Genomic DNA, 13,432 nt, shown 5'->3' with positions numbered 1-13,432 from the left:
AGAGCTGGCAACTCTCCGAGGACAGAAGAGGCTGCAGCTTCCTTGGTGGCCCAGGTCTGGGTGGTGACTTTGGGAATCATTCACAAAGCTCAACCTACAACGCGCTTTTTCAGCTCTCCCAAGAAGTCGGTTAGCTATAAAATACCCTATAATAAAGCCCTCCCGGTTAAAATGAGCTCCCGTGGGTTCTTGTCTCTGTAACTGAACCCAGGCCAGCAGAAAATCTCTGTTCTACATTTTTAAAAATAAGTAACTGTTGTACAGATCCCAAGACATAGGTTCGGTCTCCATCTTCTGCTTTATTAATGTTTCAAAAAAAAAAAAGCCTATAACCCACAATCAAGCTGTAATTTTTAAGACTAAGGGGCCCCCCAATTTGGGGAAGAACTGGTTGCCCCTCTGGGGGCCTGAGGAACAGTTGTACATCGTGTGTTAGGCACACAGTGTTAATAGCATAGGGCTCCTCTTCACACGGATCTATCCTGGGTCCGCATTACCAGTGCTCACAAGTGACTGGTAACCGTTCCCCTTCCTGAACACACAGAAGAGGACATTCCCAGGCCTCTTACAGTGAGGTGAGACCTTGTGCCTAGTTCTGGACGCGGGTGTAACCGGAAGCGACCATGAGTCCCTTCCTGGCTGGAGAACTCACAGTTCTCGCTACTCACTTGCATTATCTCAGTACCAGGGAGGCAGCACTTTCCAGTCACGCCGGCACAAGATGGCGGGGCCACCATCAGTCTGGGTCCCCGCGAAACTACGTGGGGCAGAGCACCCCTCAGCCATACCTGCGAGACATAACCCTCCGGGTTAAGCAACTGGGATCTGATGGCTGTTTATTACCACTGCAAAGCCTAGCCTCGCCGGGCTCGTCCACCACCCTGAGAAACTCTCACACACGTGCACAAGCGCATGTGTAGATGGACGTTCACTGCATCACCGTTTGTCGTTATGGAAAAGGTGGAAGTCACCTGACTGGCCACAAGTGGGAGAGGGGATAAACTATGCCTTACCCATATTACAGAACACCCTACAGCAGTTAAATGAGGTCCCAGATCTATATGCATTAACACAGATAAATCTTAAATACAACGCTCGATTAAAAAAGCAAGTTTCAAAAGGATGTGTACAGGGTACCACGTACACATCCTTAAATATTATATGATCGTGTTTTGCAGGTTTCATATTTTTTTCAATTTCTTATTGGGGGGTTTGTTTGGTTTGGTTTGTTTTTTTTTTCTTTTTGAATGAGAGCGTGCACATGCACTCCCTCGCACGCAAGCAGGGGAAAGGCAGAGGGACAGCAGGAGAGAGAGAATCTCAAGCAGGCTCCATGCCTAGCACAGAACCCGACACGGGGCTCGATCTCACAACTGCTGAGATCATAACCCAGACCAAAACCAAGAGTCGGACGCTTAGCCCACTGAGCCCCACCCAGGCGTCTCTTGCCTCTTTATGAACCTGTTCCAACAAAGGTTGAAGCCTCTTCCCTATTCTATCAACACTCCCTGCCTCCCCAATCACCCCAGTGCCACCAAAAGAGTAGCTTAAAAGAAAAAGGCACATGTTATGGGTAGGAGTAGTCCCCCTCTTTAAGTTATGCCTACTCTTCAAGTGTCAAGATCTGGAAGAAATCAGTTGAAAAGTCAGTAATGAAACAGCCTTTGCCAGCCAGCCTCTAAGTATTCAAATTTACGTGGCAATATATTTTTTTTAAGTAACTGAGAAAATCCTCCACAAGCACTAGCATTCAAACAGAGATCTGGTATCTCACATTACAAAGACCAGGGGACGATTTCCTGAAATCATAATAATCATCATATACATTCATGAAGCATCTTACAGTTTCCTAAGCTCCTGCACAGACACCAGCTCATCTCGGCCTCCCGCCGCCCCGGGAAGGAGCAGAGGGCTCCCCCAGCGCCATCTGAGAGCTGGAGACACCAGACTCGGTGGCATCCCTTCAGCTAAGTGCCTTCTCCAAGATCACATGGCTTGAAGTATCAGCACCAGAGCTAGAAGCAACGACTTATGAACGGTAAATGTTGGATCAAGTCAACACACTCTAAACTCACACCACTAACAGCCACGTAGCACATCAGAAAGGTAAAGCCCCACAGTCTTTGTGGAGGAGGCGGATCCTCCTAGGTGAGCGAGGAAATGCCATGTAATCCTGTTTTTGAGCCGTGACTATTTTAAATATTGGGCTTTTCAATGTCCAGAGACTGAAACTGGGTACTATTTATTTATACTCAAATATTCAACCCCAAATGTTCGTTGTTTTTTTTTTTTTATGGGAAAGGGTCATTTTATTTTTAATTGTTTTTAATCCCAGTATAGCTAACATACAGTATTATATTGGTTCCAGGTGTACAATATAGTGATTCGACACGTCCCTACAGCACCCAGTGCCCAAGTGTCTATTAAAAGCAGCACAATCAGAATAACAAATACTCTAGGGGCACCTGGGTGGCTCAGTCGGTTAAGCGTCCAACTTCAGCTCAGGTCATGATCTCACAGTCTGTGGGTTCAAGCCCCGCGTCGGGCTCTGTGCTGACAGCTCGGAGCCTGGAGTCTGCTTCGGATTCTGTGTCTCCCCCTCTCTCTGCCCCTCCCCCGCTCACCCTCCGTCTCTCTGTCTCTCAAGAATAAATAAAACATTTAAAAACATTTTTAAAAAAATAACAAATACTCTAAAGATACGTCCTGTATTTTGCCTCCGCTCATTTATTCTACTCTGCCCCGCCTTTCTGACCTGAGGGTTTGATCCTCAGATCTACTAAACCTCCTTCACAACTTGGTAAGAGCTCGAGCAGCAGGAGTTCCTGTGCTGGACTGAGTCGAGGACCAAGGAAGAATGTAGCACAATTAATTACTATAAACCACTGCTTCGAGAGAAAGCCAATGGTTACTGCATAAAATCTAGTTCAAAAGGAGCACCCGGGGGGCTCTGTTGGGGAGGTGTCCAGAAGCTGCTTGGCAAGCTTCTGCTCCGAGACAGTAATGCTCTGCCTTCCTTCAGCTGCTTCGGCCCACTCTCTTCTTCTTCAAACTTACAAAGGCAGTGAAAAAGGAAAATTAAAAAGTATGAAGTCTTCACATGAAAAGATGGTCAACATCAGTAGCCATCAGGGACAGGCAAATTAAAACCATAATGAGAGGGGCACCTGGGTGGCTCAGTCAGTTGAGCTTCCGACTTCGGCTCAGGACATGATCTCACAGTCTGTGAGTTCGAGCCCCACGTCGGGCTCTGTGCTGACGGCTCAGAGCCTGGAGCCTGTTTCGGACTCTGTGTCTCCCTGTCTCTCTGACCCTCCCCCGCTCGCGGTCTGTCTCTCTCTGCCTCAAAAATAAACATTAAAAAATAAATAAATAAAACCATAATGAGATACCCACTAGAATGGCTACAATAAAAAAAAATACTGATAATACCAAGTTCTAGTGAGGATGCCAGGAATTCTAGCACATGAGGATCCTGGTAGGGATGTAAAACAAGGGCCACTCTGCAAAACTGTTTTGCAGTTTCTAGTAAAATGAAATATACACTTACCATGTGACCCTATAATACCCAGGCCTAGTCCTTACCTGCATGTGGTAGGCTGAGAAAAAGGTCCTCTAAAAGATACATACAACATACTCACGGGAACCTGGATTATTTTACGTGGCAAAAAAATGGTGTTTGAAGATGTGACTAAACTAAGGATCTTGAGCTGGGGGGATTCTCCTGAATCATCCCGATGGGCCCTAAATGTAATCACAAGGGTCCTTATAAAAGGGAGGCTAAGGGAGATCTGACGGCATAAAGGGAGGAGGAGAGTAACAATGGAAGTGAGGGTTTAGAGGGACATGAGGAGGGGGTCACAGGCCAAGGAATGCCGGTGGCCTCCAGAAGCCGGAAAAGGCAAAAAAGGGGTTCTTCCCCGGGGCCTCTAGAGCGAGTGAGGCCCTGTTGACACCATGACTTGGGCCAGGTGATACCAATTTCAGACTTCTGGCTTCCAGAACAGTCGACAAGAAATTTCTGTTGTTTTAAGCCACCCAATTTGTGGCAATTTGTTACAGCAGTCACAGGAAACTAATATGCTAAGTAAACTGAAAATTTATGTTCCTACAAAAACTGTACACAAAGTTTATAACAGTTCTATTCATAATCATCCATAACAGGAAACAACCCAAATGTCCCTCAACAAATGAATGAATGCACAAATTACAGTATATCCATACAACAGAATACTACTGAGCAATGAAAAGGAATGAACTATCGTTATATACGATGCTTGGACGGACCTCAAAGGTGTCAGACTCAGTGAAAATGCCAGTCTGAAAAAGTTATATACTGGATGGTCCCATTTATAGGACAGTCTCAAAAAGACAAGACACTGACAAGAACAGGTCAGTGTTTGCCCGGGGGTGGGCAGGGACGAGGGAACGGTGAGGGGTGGGGGCACACAGAGCATAAAGATTTACTTTAAATTCCTATGAGTTCCTTTAAGTTGACAGATTCCCAGCAAGTCAAGAAGAAAATTACCCATCGTGAATTATCCATCACAACATAAAGACAAAATACAAACACTACGGACCCGTCAATTTCTTAGGCTTTTGTCTGTACGATAAATCCTTCTGACCAGTGAGTCCGTTTTACTGTGCAATTCTTGGCTGGGTTGACAGCCACACAAGCCTGAAAACCCCAGCGCTCACCCCTAGCAGCCTAGCCGCCATGTATTCCAGACCAAATGGGTTTTACCAACCTATCTTCCATCCAGATTCATCGATAAAACCTACGGGGACTCTGAGAAAAGAGCCAAAAGAATGAAGTGGGCTGAACAAGGAGCAGCAGATTTAAGGATTAGGTAACCCTGTCCTGCAGAAACAAGAAATTCCCTGAGGGAGTGGAAGCGCCCTCTCGGCCCCAACAACAAGGAAACCCTCAGAGAAAACCCCAAGCGCTGATTTCCTGCAGAGGGAGGGAAAGGGCTCCACGGCTCACATCCTCCAGCCGCTCTAAGGAGTTCTTTCTCAAAAATGCTTACAGTTCCACAGGGGTTTCCTCTAGAATTTTCTTGAAGCGCTAGCATTCCAGTATCGTCATATGGTCGGATATAACCCACAGGTCTTATAGATAATCCTCAATTACCAACAATGTACAAGCTTGTCACGGGCAAGCTGCTTATCACATTATTACTGCTAGGATTTACTTCTTAATCTTCCTCTGGTTTAGTCCCCTTGGGCCTGCTCCTTGTTACGAACAGATACATGATTTCAGAATTATAAGCAACAATTACTATTTGTTAGGAGCTAACCAAGTGCCAGGCACTATTAGACATTTTAAATTTATTATCCCATTTCATTCTCTCATTAATAGTAAATCAAGCAAAGGGGCGCCTGGGTGGCTCAGTCTGTTGAGCGTCCGACTTCCCCTCAGGTCATGATCTCGAGGTTTGTGAGTTCGAGCCCCGCGTCAGGCTCTGTGCAGACAGCTCAAGGTCTGGAGCCTGCTTCGGATTCTGCGTCTCCCTCTCTTTCTGCCCTTCCCCTGCTCGTGTTCTGTCTCTCTCTGCCTCTCAAAAATAAGTAAACGTTAAAAAAAATTTTAATAGTAAATCAAGTAAAAACTACGATGCCCGTTTTGTGAATGAAGAACCAAAGACTCCAGTTAAAAAGACATGCTGTAGGGGCGCCTGGGTGGCTCAGTCGGTTAAGTGACACGCTTCGGCTCAGGTCATGATCTCACAGTTCGTGAGATCGAGCCCCACGTCAGGCTCTGCACGGACAATGCGAAGCCTGCTTGGGATTCTCTCCCTCTCTCTCTGCCCCTCCCCCACTCGTGCTTGCTAGCTCGCTCTCCCTCAAAATAAATAAGTAAACATTAAAAAAAAGAAAGAAAGAAAGAACTTGCTGTATTCCCAGAACCTCACAACGTACAGAGATCGCACTCAACTAATATCTACTAAGTACAAGCTGGTGTCTACAGTCACACTGCTTAGTAAGTGGTACGCTGGGACCTGACTTCAGATAAAGCCAAGATTTCAATGTCACCCACCTCCCTATTTGCCTAGGAGACAGACACAGAAGCAGGAAACCGTCAAAGTACAACAAAACTCCTATACGTCCCACAGCCTGTATTTTCGTCTCCGGGAAGGTTTGGTTTAACTTACAAGCCACACTGTCAAGCCTTACTTTGCCAGTTCCGCTTTGTGCATTTTTACCTGATCTTCAATTTGCAGGGAGTAGTAACAAATTTCGCTCTTTTAAACACAGAATTTTAGCTACAACCAAACAAGCGGGAATTTGATAATCAGACAATTCTGGGGTTTCATGAGACCAAACATGACAAATCTCCCCACTGATCTACGTTTTTCCACATGCATTTCAAAGAACAAGAACGGAGACTGGAGCATCCCAAATTACAAAGGGTGTCTGTCTCTTGTGGATGTGAAAGGTTTAACTGTTTTTAGAGCACTCGTTTTCAGTCTATGGTATAGGTAGCATAGACCGTATTCCTGGTTTTCGGTAGAGTAAGCTGTGGTCCAGGATGGTAACAAAGTGTTTTTTAGGATTACATTGCTGATTTGTTACAGAGCCGGGGTTGAAATCAAGTACATCTTGATAGCTTGAGTATTTTTTTCTACCCAAGACATTACTTTCTGAGGATGAACTCATCCTTTTGAAAATGTTCACAACACTGAAATGAGGGGGGTTTAGAGTTTATTTCGATAGAAATTTTAGGTTTTCACCTTTTTGTGGGCTGTGTTTTTGGTACTGACTCACATAACGAATGCACACAAATACATGGTCTAAGAGCCATGACCTTGCACCTGGGATACCCTCCGATCTCAGGGCTGGAAAGGACCCGGAGGCTAGCTGCTTCTCTGTGCTTAGGTACAGGTCCCCACACTGCATGGGTGACTCTTGATCTTGGGGTTGTGAGTTCGAGCCCCACGGTGGGGGTAGGGGTAGAGATTACTTAAAAAACAAAATCTTGGGGTGCCTGGGTGGCTCGGTCGGTTAAGCGTCCAACTCTTGATTTCGGCTCAGGTCGTGATCTCACGGTTCCTGGGTTCTGGCCCCATGTCGGGCACGCAGCCTGCCTGAGATTCTCCCTACCCCTCTCTCTAACCCTTCCCTGCTTGCTCTCTCTCTCTCTCTCTCAAAACAAATAAATAAATAAAATCTTAAAAGGTAAAGAAAAATCAATTCCAGGTAAACTGTAGATCTGTGTACGAAAGGTAATGGAATAAAACTTCTTCATGAAACCAGACACTAATATAGCACTATATGTTAACTACACTGGAATTAAAATAAAAACTTAACTAAAAGAAACAAAAAACAAAAAGAAAAACTTCTTCATGACCTTGGGGGTAGACGGATCTCTTACATAGGACATAAAAAAGCACCAAGAAAAAAAATTATTAAATTGAACTACATTAAAATTAAAACCTGTCAGTTCATCAAAGATACCATTCAGAGACTGAAAAGGCAAGCCACAGAGCATGACTCAATATTAGCAGTAAATATATCCAATAAAAGACCTGTATTGAGAATATATAAATAACTCCTACAAATAAGAAACATAACTAGAAAAATGGGCAAAAGAGGTGAACTGACAGGTCACACACACATGCAGACATTTATACCAATTTACACATGCACATACACAATGATACATATGTATAACATCCAAATGGCCAATAAGCATATGGAAAGGTGCTTCATTTCAGTGAGTCCTCAAAGAAGCTACTGAATCAAAACCACAATGAGACAGCACTGTGCAACCACAAGAAAAGCTAGCACTTTAAACAGGGACAGTATCAGTTTGTAAAGAATGTACAGCAACGGCACTCTCCTATCAGACATGCTTTGCCTTAAGCGAGTATTTGAGACGGCTGGTTCCAGGTGTTAAACAACAGGCGGACAGGACTGTGATCCCAGAGAGGAGAGAAAAACACAAGGTGAACAGCCAGTCACCTCTGACTTCCTGCCCTGGGGCAACTTTCCCAGCTGCAGTGCAGGGAGCTGGAACCCAAACAGAGAGCCACCGTCTCCTGGAAGGTCTCCTGGAAGTCAGGAAGCCGAGACCAGGATTCGTGGCTGTGGAGGCACCTAGAAAGTGTAGGGCAGGACATATAACAGGAGGCGGTGCATGGGGGGCCGAAGAGGAGGGAAGTGCCCCGTGGGTCCCTGGCAGAGGGCTGGGCAGCACACACGCGCGGTGAGATTCTAGAAGGCCTAACAGATAGCAGTGGCTGTGAGGGTGGCACCTGAGCACTGAGAGATGAAGCTTTCATGGTGTCAGCCGATCCTGCATGGAGAGGCCGCGCTGAGCACCTCGGTCCTTTACTTCACATCCCAGAAAGGCCAAGCATTAAGTCTAAAGGACGCCCTCTAGAGCAAGGGCCATGCCTCTGGACTAAGGATGCATCCAAAGCTGACTCACTCTAACAAAGCATAAAACCAGGCGACATGGTCAAAAGAACAGGCTAGTCACTGCAGGTTAGAAAAAAACCAAAACCCTAAAGTAAGACAACTAGATCCAGAATCCCTGCAGTGTGACATCCACATACCTGACATACAACAAAAAATTATTAAACATGCAAAGAAGCATGAAAATGTTGACTCACAACGTAGAGGAAAAAGCAGTCAATAAAAACAGACCCCGAGATTACCCAGATACTTAAATTAGCAGGCAAATTCTTTATTATAAATACCTTTAAGAATTTGGAGGCAAAGATGGGCCTAATGACTAAGATGATGGCGAAACTCAGTGGAAAACGCAAACTATCTAAAAGAACCAGATGGAAATTTTAAAATTGAAAATACCAGAGCTGAAATGAGAATCTTAAAGAGATTAACCATGGAAAACTGCAGAAGCGTTAGTCAACTTGAAGACAGATCAACAGCAATTACTGGAAAACAAGAAAGGCAGGGGTGGGGAGGAACCTAAGCATTTAACTCAAGAAGCTAGAAAAACAAAGTAACAACGGAGAGAGACAAAGACAAAAAACAACCAAAAACCAGAGTGTTGGGGACCCAACAGAGGTTCCAAATACACGAAACAAACTGCACGTTCACAGTTACATTCCCATCCTGAATACCACACTCTTGTGCCTCTTTTCTTTTTCTTCATCAATCTTGCTGAAAGATTTGGCTATTTACTGATTTTTTTTCCACATTAGCTCTCGGTTTTATTGGCATTTCCATTTCTTGTATGTATGTATGTATGTATGTACGTATGTCTTGGAGAGAGAGAGCACGCAAGCAGGGGAGAAGGGCTGAGGGAGAGAGAGAATCCTAAGCAGGCTCCATACTGACCATGGAGCCCAACTTGGGGCTTAGCCCCACGACCCCAGAACCAAAATCAAGAGTTGGATACTCGGGGCGCCTGGGTGGCTCAGTCGGTTAAACATCCAACTTCAGCTCAGGTCAAGATCTCAAGGTTCGTGGGTTCAAGCCCACATTGGGCTCTGTGCTGACAGCCTGGAGCCTGGAGCCTACTATGGATTCTGCGTTTACTTCTCTCTCTGCCCCCTCTCCCACTAGCACTCTCTCTCTCTCAAAAATAAACATTAAAAAAAAAGGGGGGGTGGATGCTCAACCAACTGAGCCACCTAGGCACCCCGACATTTCCATTTCTTAATTTCTGTTTTCGTTGGTACTAGTCTCTTACTTCTGTGTACTGTGGATTACTTTGTTTTTCTAGCTTCTTGACTTAAATGCTTAGGTACCCCCCCCAACCCCAGTCTTTCTTGTTTCCTGATAATTGCTCTTAAGGCCAAAAAAACCTGATAGAATTGAAAGGGGGAGGTAATCTACCACTATAGCTGCTGATTTTTAATACCTGCCTCTCAGTGAAAAAAGAGACCAAAAAGAAACTCAGCAAAGGTACAGATAAAATAGACAAAAAGTAAGTAAGGATGTGGAAGATTTTAAACACTATCAACCAACTTGATCTAATTCACATTTACAGAAAATCACAACTGCAAGATATAGATTCTTTTCAAGTACAAATGGAACATTCAGTAAGATAGGTCATATGTGGGGCCAGAAAACTGGTCCTAGTAAATGTCAAAAGACTGAAATTTACAGAAGATATTCTCTGACCACAATGCACTTAAGTTAGAAATCAATAAGATACCTAGACTCCCCAAATGTTTGGGAATTAAACACCTTGAAATGATACATCAGGGGCACCTGACTGGCTCAGTCAGTAGAACATGTGACTCTCGATCTCAGGGTCATGAGTTCAAGACCCACATCGGGCACTGGAGCTCGCTTTAAAAAAACAACAGTAATAAAATTTAAAAAGCACATCAGAATTTGTGTTCAAGAAGGAGGTGGGACCCAAGCAGAGTTTTGAAAGGCAGGCAGGTTGTGAACACACAAAAGCGTAATGTCAGGGCACAACCACCGAAGAGGCAAAGAGGTAGGGAATGGCTAAATGTGCTCCAAAGAGGCCTTCAGGGAGCCCTTCCCTTTACTGAAGCTCACCTTCTAGATATCGATTTTAACCTTTTCCCCCTAGATCCAGAGAAAATGCTTGACATACTCCTATGGGTAGAATTCTCAGCTCGAGCATATTAACTCATCTCTATGCCCCCGTTCAAAAAATGCACAATTTGCAACACGCATCACAACACAACAGCATATATCACATGGAGATCTGTTTAAATAAGGTAAAAATTCTTCTGGTTAAATCATTTTTGATCATCCTCCTTTATCCCACAACTGAAATTCCTGCTTTCCTCTGTATTACCAGCATATTTCTTTTTTTAAGATTTCTTAAAAATAATTTTCACTTATTTTGAGACAGAGAGAGCACGCAAGTGGGAAAGGGGCAGAGAAAGAGGGAGAGAGAGAATCCCAAGCAGGCTCTTTGCTGTCAGCACGGAGCCGGACGCGAGGCTCGATCCCAGCAACTGTGCGATCGCGACCTGAGCCAAAGTCGAGAGTCGGATGCTCAACTGCCTGAGCCACCCAGATGCCCCTAAGCATAGTTCTTAAAATGGGCGATAAGGTTTCATGAACAGTAAGAAGGCCATACAGAATGTATTCGCCAACAGGAAATCACGGGGTGCCTTAAAAAAAGGTACGTGTACACTGGTCTGCATTTTCACAGCTCACAACTCAGTCCCCAACGTAAGTAGGTAAATGTCATCTTTCCAAATGACTTCTTTTTAAGAATCTGACTCATTCGACTTCAATACTTGTAGACTCCACACTCGCATGGTTTCCCACCTGCTGACATATATGGACACCAGTACAATTTACCAGTGATGGGAATTAGTGTTGATTTATCATACTCCTATTACCTTCAACAAAGTTTTACTCGAGAACCGTAAAATGGTTTTCTTTAATGTCCATTTATTTTGAGAAAGAGAGAGAGCGTGCATGCATGTATGCATGGTCAAGTAGGGGAGGAGCAGAGAGAGAGAGAGAGAGAGAGAGAGAGAGAGAGAGAGAGAGAGGATTCCCAGCAGGCCCCACACTGTCAGCGCAGAGCCCAACGCTCAAACTCCCAAACCATGAGATCATGACCTGAGCTGAAATCAAGAGTCAGACACTTAACCAACTGAGCCACCCAGGCACCCCAAGAACTGTAAAATAGTTTTTTGTCTATAAATTTTTTTAATGTTTGTTTATTTTTGAGAGAGAGAAACAGAGCACAAACAGGGGAGGGGCAGGGAGAGAGGGAGACAGACACAGAATCCGAAGCAGGCTCCAGGTTCCGAGCTGTCAGCACAGAGCCCGACACGGGGCTCGAACTCACAAACTGTGAGATTATGACCTGAGCTGAAGTCAGACGCTTAACTGACTGAGCCCCCCAGGCGCCCCTGTAAAATAGTTTTCAAGTGAGAGTAAACAATTTCTTAAAACCAGTTTTCAGGTAAACTCATAAGTAAAACATGTGGCATTACCAAATTAAATAATACCCCGCGGGACATAGATGTACTAACTTACAATCAGAAAATCCACAAATAATTTATTTTTTTTTAAAAACTTAAATTTTTTAAAGCATTACCTAGTAAAGTATTACAAAACTTATTTTTTATTTTATTTATCTGTTTTTTTTAACTAAACTCTACCCCAAGCATGGGGCTCAAACTCACAACCGTGAGATCAAGAGTTGCGTGCTGTACCACCTGACTGAGCCAGCCAGGCTCCCCAACCAAACTTTTAAAATTGAAATGGACTTTTTACCTTTAAAACACTGGGGCCGCTTGGGTGGCTCAGTCGGCTAAGCCTCCAATTCTTGATTTTGGCTCAGGTCATGACCTCACAGTTCGTGAGACTGGGCTCCAGGTTGACAGCCAAGAGCCTGCTTGGGATTCTCTTTCTCCTGTTCCTCCCCTGCTCACAAGCTTGCTCGCGCTCTCTCTCTCTCTCTCTTAAAATAAATAAACTAAACAAAGCGTTTTTTAATTTAAAAAGTTAAACACTTGTTACCAAGAATAGGAAAAATTATGTGCAAATTTTTTAAAATCTGCAACTTTTTGATTTAGGAAAAAAAAACAGTCCTCAGAGAAACAGGATTTAAAACTTAAAAACGAGGGGAGCCTATGTGGCTCAGTCAGTTAAGCATCCGACTTCAGCTCAGGTCATGATCTCACAGTTGGTGAGTTCGAGCCCTGCATGAGGCTCTGTGCTGACAGCTCGGAGCCTGGAGCCTGCTTCCGATTCTGTGTCTCCCTCTCTCTCTGCCTTTCCCCAGCCTACACTCTCTTTCTCAAAAATAAACCAACAACAACAACAAAGTAAAACTTATGAGTTAAAATCATTCCCACTCAAAATTCAAATGTCACCACCCCCCAAAAACGAATCAAACTAATCCTATATAAAAACGTGAAGTCCTAATTTCATAAACTACCGAATGTCGCCTCACACTTTTGGAAGGTTCATACTCGGGAGAGTTCTCCCTTGGGCCTGTCGCTGTTCTCACAGCTTGACATGCACCCGTAAGCTGGTGACCCCCACGTTCCCTCTCCAGCCGGGACTGCTTCCCTGAATTCAAGCCGGTAGACTCAACCGCGTATGTGACATACGCACCGGGACGCCCAATAATAGACATCTCAAAGGTAACATGCCCGGATCCTCGTCTCCATTTCCCGCAACACACCTCCCCAAGCCCCACTTGTCTCTCTTGCAGTAAAAGGCGACTCCATTTTTCCAGTGATTCAGTCCAAACACCTTGGAGTCGCCCTCGACTTCTCTCAACCCTGCACCCCCCATCTCAGGTCTAACTCAGCAGCAAATCCGGGCAGCTGTGCCTGGATAGTCCCGCCATCTGACCCCTTCACCACTGCCGCCGCTCTGGTCCAAGCCATGACCGTCCTCATCCAGATTGGGGCAACCAACCCCTAAGTGTAATCCGTTTCCTCTTTCCCCTCCTTCGGAATACAGCAGCCGGGGACATTTTAATAGAACAGAAATCGGGTCC

The sequence above is a fragment of the Panthera uncia genome, chromosome D4 (assembly GCF_023721935.1).
Source record: "Panthera uncia isolate 11264 chromosome D4, Puncia_PCG_1.0, whole genome shotgun sequence".
Taxonomy (NCBI): Eukaryota; Metazoa; Chordata; class Mammalia; order Carnivora; family Felidae; genus Panthera; species Panthera uncia.
Note: the sequence above shows the minus strand (reverse complement) of the source record.